The sequence below is a fragment of the Embiotoca jacksoni genome, unplaced genomic scaffold (assembly GCF_022577435.1).
Source record: "Embiotoca jacksoni isolate LCO1_2020_lvr unplaced genomic scaffold, fEmbJac1.0.p SCAF_12, whole genome shotgun sequence".
NCBI lineage: Eukaryota > Metazoa > Chordata > Actinopteri > Embiotocidae > Embiotoca > Embiotoca jacksoni.
The window spans coordinates 14,511,446-14,519,091 of record NW_027185252.1 but is presented as its reverse complement, the minus strand read 5'-3'; the positions used below and the strand labels follow the sequence as shown (position 1 = coordinate 14,519,091).

The 7,646-nt window shown below is 37.5% G+C and overlaps 1 pseudogene; it reads left to right on the top strand.

The window, feature by feature from the left end:
• Positions 1 to 3,064: 3,064 nt before the first annotated feature.
• LOC138195060 (uncharacterized) lies at positions 3,065 to 4,072 on the top strand (annotated as a pseudogene).
• Positions 4,073 to 7,646: the final 3,574 nt, after the last annotated feature.

Here is a 7,646-nt window from a genome sequence, read left to right as displayed (position 1 = left end):
AACAGACGTAATTTTGTAGTGTTTAGCCCGCAGTGAGGGAGCGACAAGCCGATTGGTGGATGCAGAGCGGAGTGAGCTGAGTGAGACGATGTGGATGTTTGTCCTCCAGGGGATTGAGTCTCCTCTTGTCTCTCTCCTTTGGTGTGTTTCGACCTTTCCTATATATCTAAAGGATGAGTTTGAAATTTACCTCCTATTTGTTTGTATAATCTGTCCCTGGGGCTTCATGGTGGTGACGGGGTCATACAGCTTAGGTCTGTTTGGTGTGGATGTTGCATGACGTCCTTCCGGATCATATTATTTCTATATGTTTACATTCTATTATTTTGTCAACTCATTTTTCCGTAAATCATTCCGGATGATATAACCTATTTCTTTCATATTTTTCGAAAATGTTTTTTTGAGGCAAATACGTCATTTATGATATTTGTATTTATAAAACTGATAAGATTGACTTGACTTTCTCTCTAAACATATTCCCTGTTCCTCAACACTGACCGGCTTGCTGCTTCTGACATTATGACAATGTTCTTCTTCAACTGTGTGTTTCTTGGCTAAATTGCAAGTTTTGTGGCACACTACACTCAAGAAAGCTTTTTTTCAGACTCCATTGTTGCGGTCAAGAGATATTTTTAATGCAAGTTTAGGCCCCATAGACACAATAATTGCAATGTTTTCTCCAGAAAAATACTGGGGACATGGGGAATAGAATGGGATGTGTTTTTCCCAAGATACAGCCATTTTGAAAATGTTGTGCTGAGCCTGTCAGGCGGCTGATAATTAAACCCTGAAGAAAAACATTCAGTTCTTGCCTCATTGTGAAGAATGACTCAGTGCTGCTTTAGACGCAGACAAAACAGCATCCGTGACTACAATTACCTCTTAAACTTTACAAGCCAGTCATTGCCATGCAGTTAGAACTCTCCAGCCATTGTAGTGTAATGTTGTTTGCTCTGGATCAAGTCAACAGAGATGAAAGAGTGCTGTTGACCAATTAATGGAAAGAGGGCTGGGGCCAGGGTGCAGAGTGGCAAAGAGGGGCCAGCCAGCCAGCCTTTAGGGGGGTGGCTTTAGTATCGCATGCCATCACATCTCTGTGGAAACTTCTTGTAGCTGTTGCAGTGTGCAGAGGGAAACTGCCAGTCCATCCACTTTTAATAGATGCGTTATGATCACAGAGATTGTAGACATGATTCATCTGACACCTTCTCCACTTGCTTCCTCTCGACACAAACTCACACTTGCACAGGCTGTTTGTGAGACTAAGTGAGCTGCAATGGAGCTATAAAACTGTCCCATCATAACCTGAAAAAAAACAAATACCTTCACGTTTTAACTTAACTTTAACTGGAATGAAATCTTTGAAAAGGGACTTCACATGTAGACGGCAGACTGCTGCTGAAGCAAGGGTTATTGTATTGTGGTGTAAATTATTACATGATATTTTATATTACATTATAATATAGATTGGCATAAATAGATGGTCAGAAACATCAAAACTGATGTCAAGATAGATAATTGATTGACAGCAGGAAGAATATGTCAGTATTAATGAAGCAACTCCTCCCAGTCATATTAATTATCATATTCCTTGAGATTCTGGCCGAGGAGGAGGAGTGGCAGCAATCTTCCACTCAAGCTTATCAATTAACCCGAGACCTAAACTTAGTCGTAATTCATTTGAAAGTCTGACGCTTAGTTTCTCACACCCAAATTGGAAAACACAAAAAAATTATTCTATTTGTTGTTGTTTATCACCCACCTGGTCCTTATTCAGAGTTTCTAACATAATTCTCTGACTTTTATCTGATTTAGTGTTGAGTTCAGATAAAGTGATGCTAGTAGGTGACTTTAGCATTCATGTTGCTGTAGACAATGACAGCCTCAGTTCTACATTCAGCTCATTTATAGACTCTATTGGCTTTTCTCAACATGTAAATAAACCCACTCACTGCTGTAACCACACCCTTGATCTTGTTCTGTCATATGGCATGAAAACTGAAAATGTAATCATATTCCCTTAAAACCCTCTTTTGTCAGACCACTTTTTAATAATATTTTAATTTACAATAATGGACTACACACAATGTGGGAATCAATTCCATTACAGTAGATGTTTGTCTGATAATGCTGTGTCCAAGTTTAAGGAAGCAATTATGTGTTTATCTTCTTCAATGCCATGTGCCAAAGCAGTGGAAGACAGCTACGTTGACTTTTATTCCCACACAAGTGGATTATCTTGTAGAAAGCACTGCAGCCTCCCTGCGAACAACTCTTGATAATGTTGCCCCTCTGAAAAAGAGAGTAATGAACCAGAGGAGGCGTCTCCTTGGTGCAATTCACAATTACGCTCTGCTAGGGAGGCGACTAGAAAGCTGGAAAGGAAGTGGCGTTCCACTAATTTAGAAGAATTTCACCTGGCCTGGAAGGATCGTCTAATATTATATAAGAAAGGTCTTCGTAAGGTCAGAACTGTATATTATTCATCATTAATAGAGGAAAACAAGAACAACTCCAGGTTTCTTTTCAGCACTGTAGCCAGGCTGACAAAGAGTCAAAGCTCTGTTGAGTCATCTATTCCTTCAGCTCTCAGCGGTAACGATTTCATCAACTTCTTCACTAATAAAATTGTTACCATTAAGGAAAGAATTGGGCAGACCCTTCCTGCCACTGTCACTGATATGTTGCTAAGCACAGCAGCCCTGGAAGCGACCGTGGAACCAGATTTATACTTTGAACATTTCTCTCCTGTTGAGCTCTATGAGCTAACTGCAATTATTTCCTCATCTGGATCATCTACCTGTCTCTTGGATCCCATCCCAACAAAACTCCTCAAGGAAGTCTTCCCTTTAATTAATACTTCCATATTAGATCAGATCAACCTTTCTCTTTTAACCGGCTATGTACCACAGGCTTTTAAAGTGGCTGTAATTAAACCTTTACTAAAAAGTGTACCCTGCATCCAGCTGTTATAGGAAACTACAGACCAATTTCTAACCTGACGTTTATTTCTAAAATCCTTGAAAAGGTTTTTGCAAATCAACTTGTGATCATTTACAAAGGAATGGCCTGTTTGAAGATTTTCAGTCAGGCTTTAGAGTACATCATAGCACAGAAACAGCACTGGTGGGAGGTACTAACGATCTCCTAATAGCCACAGATAATGGACTCGTCTCTGTACTTGTTCTTCTGGACCTCAGTGCTGCTTTTGATACAACTGAGCACACAATTTTATTACAGAGATTGGAAGATTTTACGAGGATAAAAGGAACTGCATTAAACTGGTTCAAATCGTAGTTATCAGATTGATTTCAGTTTGTTCATATCAACAATGAGTCTTACAGACAAACAAGACTTAGCTATAGAGTTCCACAAGGCTCAGTGTTAGAACCAATACTTTTCACTTTGTACATGCTTCCATTAGGAGATGTCATCAGGAAGCACTGATTAAACTTCCATTGTTATGCAGATGACACACAACTATATCTTTCTATGAAACCAGACGAAACAAATGAGTTAGTAAAACTTGAAGAATGTCTGAAAGACATAAAGGTCTGGATGACCAACAATTTCCTGCTTCTAAATTCAGACAAAACGGAAGTTATTGTACTTGGTCCTAAACACCTCAGAAACTCTTTCTCTAATCACTTAGTTACTCTGGATGATGTTGTCTTGGCCTCCAGCACCACTGTGAGGAACCTTGGAGTCATCTTTGATGAGGATTTGTCCTTTAGCTACCATATAAAGCAAGTCTCCAGGACTGCCTTTTTCCATCTACGTAATATTAATAAAATCAGGTAGATCCTTCCTCAGCGTGATGCAGAAAAGATAATTCATGCATTTGTTACTTTCATGCTGGATTATTGTAATTCCTTGTTATTAGGATGTCCAAATTACTCATTAAAAAGCCTGCCAAAATGCTACAGCAAGAGTACTGACGGGATTTAGCACGAGATATCATATTTCTAATGTTTTAGCTTCTCTTCATTGGCTTCCTGTTAAATCAAGAATATAATTAAAAATTCTCCTACTGACTTACAAAGCTCTTCATGACCATGACCAGGCTCCATGAAGAGCTTCCTGTTAAGAGGGAGTTTTTCCTTCTTTCTGTTGGAGGTTTTTCTCCCTTAAAGAGGAGTTTTTCCCTCCTAGCTTATGTGGGAATTGTTGAATTTTGGGTTTCTCTGTATAATGCTATAAAGTTCTGCTGTAAGGACTTTAATGTGTTAATTGCCATGAAATAACCTGTGTTGTGATTTGGCGTGATATAGAATTGAATTGAATTGAATTGAATTGAATTGAATTGAATTGAATTGAATTGAATTGAATTGATGATCTTGTCCTGACACTTAATCTTGTATCAAATACTCTGCTCAAACATCTGATGAACATTATCGATGCTCATTTGGATGAGTAATGCTGCATTAGGAGTATCTGCACAGCCAAAGGGTACATTATATTTTGATCTGTTTTAGAAGACTGAAATACAATAGCTTGAAGAGATTTCCACTTTTCTATTTCGTCTTGTGTTTAATAAAAAGAAGCAAAAAAGAAATCAGAGTTCAAAACATCATAGACGAATTGTGATGGAATAAGGAAATACAGAGTAACAGACCAACTCTGTATGAGCAACATTATCCTGCAAAGAAAATCATTAACACAGAGGCTGTAAGAGTTTGGAACAACTTTCTGAATATGCTTTCAACATCCGAATATCTAGCTTCACTAAATCTATTCAAATTGAGTTCAGCCAGCGATCAAGAGGGAATTTGTGCTGCTTTGAGCAGGCATGCTTTAGTGTGAAGAGACATGCTGGAAGAGGGCTTTATTAAATAAAGTAAAATAAACAGAGGGAGTCGTTGCAACACATTTTGCCAAAGCTGGAACCCACAAAAATCCTGCAGGAAAAGAGCTCTCAGTGTGATGCTTGTTTAATCCAACCTCAAACCCACTCTGAGGATGTAGACTAAACAAAGTACCACTCAGTAAACCACTATATTCACATGAGAGTGCGACTCATGACAAATTGATCTTACAGTTGAATTCATCCTAAATAAAGCAGGTGCCGAAGACAGAAGTAAGAAATACTGAAGGAAATAAATTAATAAAACAGTTGACAAAACAACTGGAAAAACTGAATGAAATTAGAAGATTATAATATCTAACTCTGAGATACAAGACAGGAGCCACAGCCCTTTGTACTGCTGCACACAGGAAGATGTTTTATGACTAAAGCATTCTGCATTCAGGATCTCCCACAATGAAACATTTTTCAACATTTCACCATTTTCTGTTCTTCTCTTCAGACAGGCCAATAAACAGAATATGGTGAAAAAAGTTAATATTATTGTGTCAATAACATGGTGCAAGAGGCTGCAAAAAATTATAGCAAATGCTTTAAACACACTTTCATGCAAATATTTCCAGACTATTTATCCACCACACTGGAAGTACTGGATCAGCTGTTTGATTTTATAAGTTCCAGGAACTTTTGTTGGTCTATAATTACTTGCAACGTAAAATGCAACATCAAATTCTATTCAATGGCCCATTTCTAAATAAACCGCAGCACATAAGAAATTGTATTTGTTTAGTTTGTTTTGCAAAGTAGACTAAAACAACACACTGTTGGCAGATGGGTGTCAGATTAAGCCTATGCACAAATAATTTAGGCTCCACGAAGTTACTTCATGAACGTTTTTGGTTCTTTTTGATCAAATGGCAGCCTACTGCACACATCTGTGTCACAGATGAACATAATATATGATAGGACACAATGGATAATATGGGCAGACAAATATTTGATTGAGAAGGCTGGAAAAAAAACATCAATCCCAATCTATATGATGTTTTAATGTTCAGACAGCAGGCATTGATCACAGCACAAAACCCATTTTACCTCTAATGATGGTACATCAGGGATATACAAAAAATATGTTCACAAATTCAGATTTAAAAAAAAAGTGATATGGTGACATTTATGGGTATGGACTTTATGGACACACTCTATCAAACCTTATTTGAGGCTTTCAGTAAGAGGCATTTCTCCAGTTTATTGTTATTGGCAAGATATGAAATATTATGTAAACATTAAATAAATTAAGGCTTCTGCAAAAAGCCTCAAGGGCCACTCCAAATAGATGGCTTCAGCCCAGTTTTTCACCGGAGATCCCACTGATGTACAAGTATTTTGTCCACATGGAGAAACTGAGTTATGATTGTGAAATAACTAATTACTGTAAACAATCATGTGTTTCATTAATAGGCATTGACTGAGAACAGACATGATGACATAATCCCTTCAGAGAAAACAAATCAAATAGTCACTAAAAGCCCATCAAGGGCGTACGAATGTTGACATAGGAACACGTATAAAAATGTTTGCATAATTATAAAAATAATAGCCTGTGGGTTCACTATAAGTGTGCATTTCTCTGTAGATAATTGCGTTATGTTGCTATTATCATATTGGGATATGAAAGACATACAATTTAAAGCCAAGAACAGATTAAAATGATGCAATGTTCTTGCTAGTGACTTGTAGGTACGGCCTCCGGCTTAATCTCCTTGTGCTGTAACCATGACAATAACAATAGCCTACGCAAACTTACACAAATAGATCCTCCTCTGTTTGGAGTGTACAGATTGCCCTGCAGAGTCAACTATTCACGGAGGCCAATCAGCCAAGTCTTATCTTGTTGCTACTCAGCAGACATCCTGTTCTCTAAATTACACCTGTTGAACAATGACAGAACACCAATGATTAAATAATTACATACAGTAAATAGTAGATACTGTATTATTTAAAATCACACCCAATAAAAACAAGAAAAAAAAACAGTAGAGTACAGACAGACCAGTTTCATTGTTGGTTTGTCATTGGGGACTAGATTTTAAGAGCAAAGTGGCCATGATCGTGAATGAGCCCACTTTTTTTTTTTAAACTACTTTAGCTGATTAGATCTCTCACCAGGTTAAAGCTGGGTAGAAATATGCTTGGAATGACGTGATATCACAAATACTAATAAAAATACCAACAGGATAAATTGCTCCACCATGACTGATGCAACATGACTCACAGGGAAATGAAGGAGCTGTCAATAAAGCCATGATTGTGCATAGCAACACAGTGCTGGGAGTAGGTCTAATCAGTAAGTGAAAACACCTGTGAGTCAACTGTGGGTGTGAATGGGCTTTAATCTCATAACCATTCAAGCAAATTTCAATATACTGTAATACAATAATATGGTGATGAGTAGTTTTTAATTTGTCAAGTCTTCCTCAGCCTTCCTCAGGAAAGATATGGTGGTTTATTGCAAGGTCATAATAAAAGGTCAGAGTTACACACTTTAGATTTGGATTTGTTTTTTCTCAAATACACTACAGCACAGAGGAGGTTTGCACAGAGTCCTCTGGTTAAAGGCTTAAATCCCTCTCACTGCTGCTTAAAATGTTACAAGATTGACATCTAGTGGTTCCGTGTGAACAGTACCGCAAGGAAACTGCAATGGACACATGATTCAAATTTCATCTTTCACAGGGCAAAGGATACTTTAGTTTGATATTCACACTTTGCATCATGGGCTTTTTTTTTTTTTTTTTTTTTTTTAGGTTTTAAAAAGAACTGACACAGATATATTATTTTA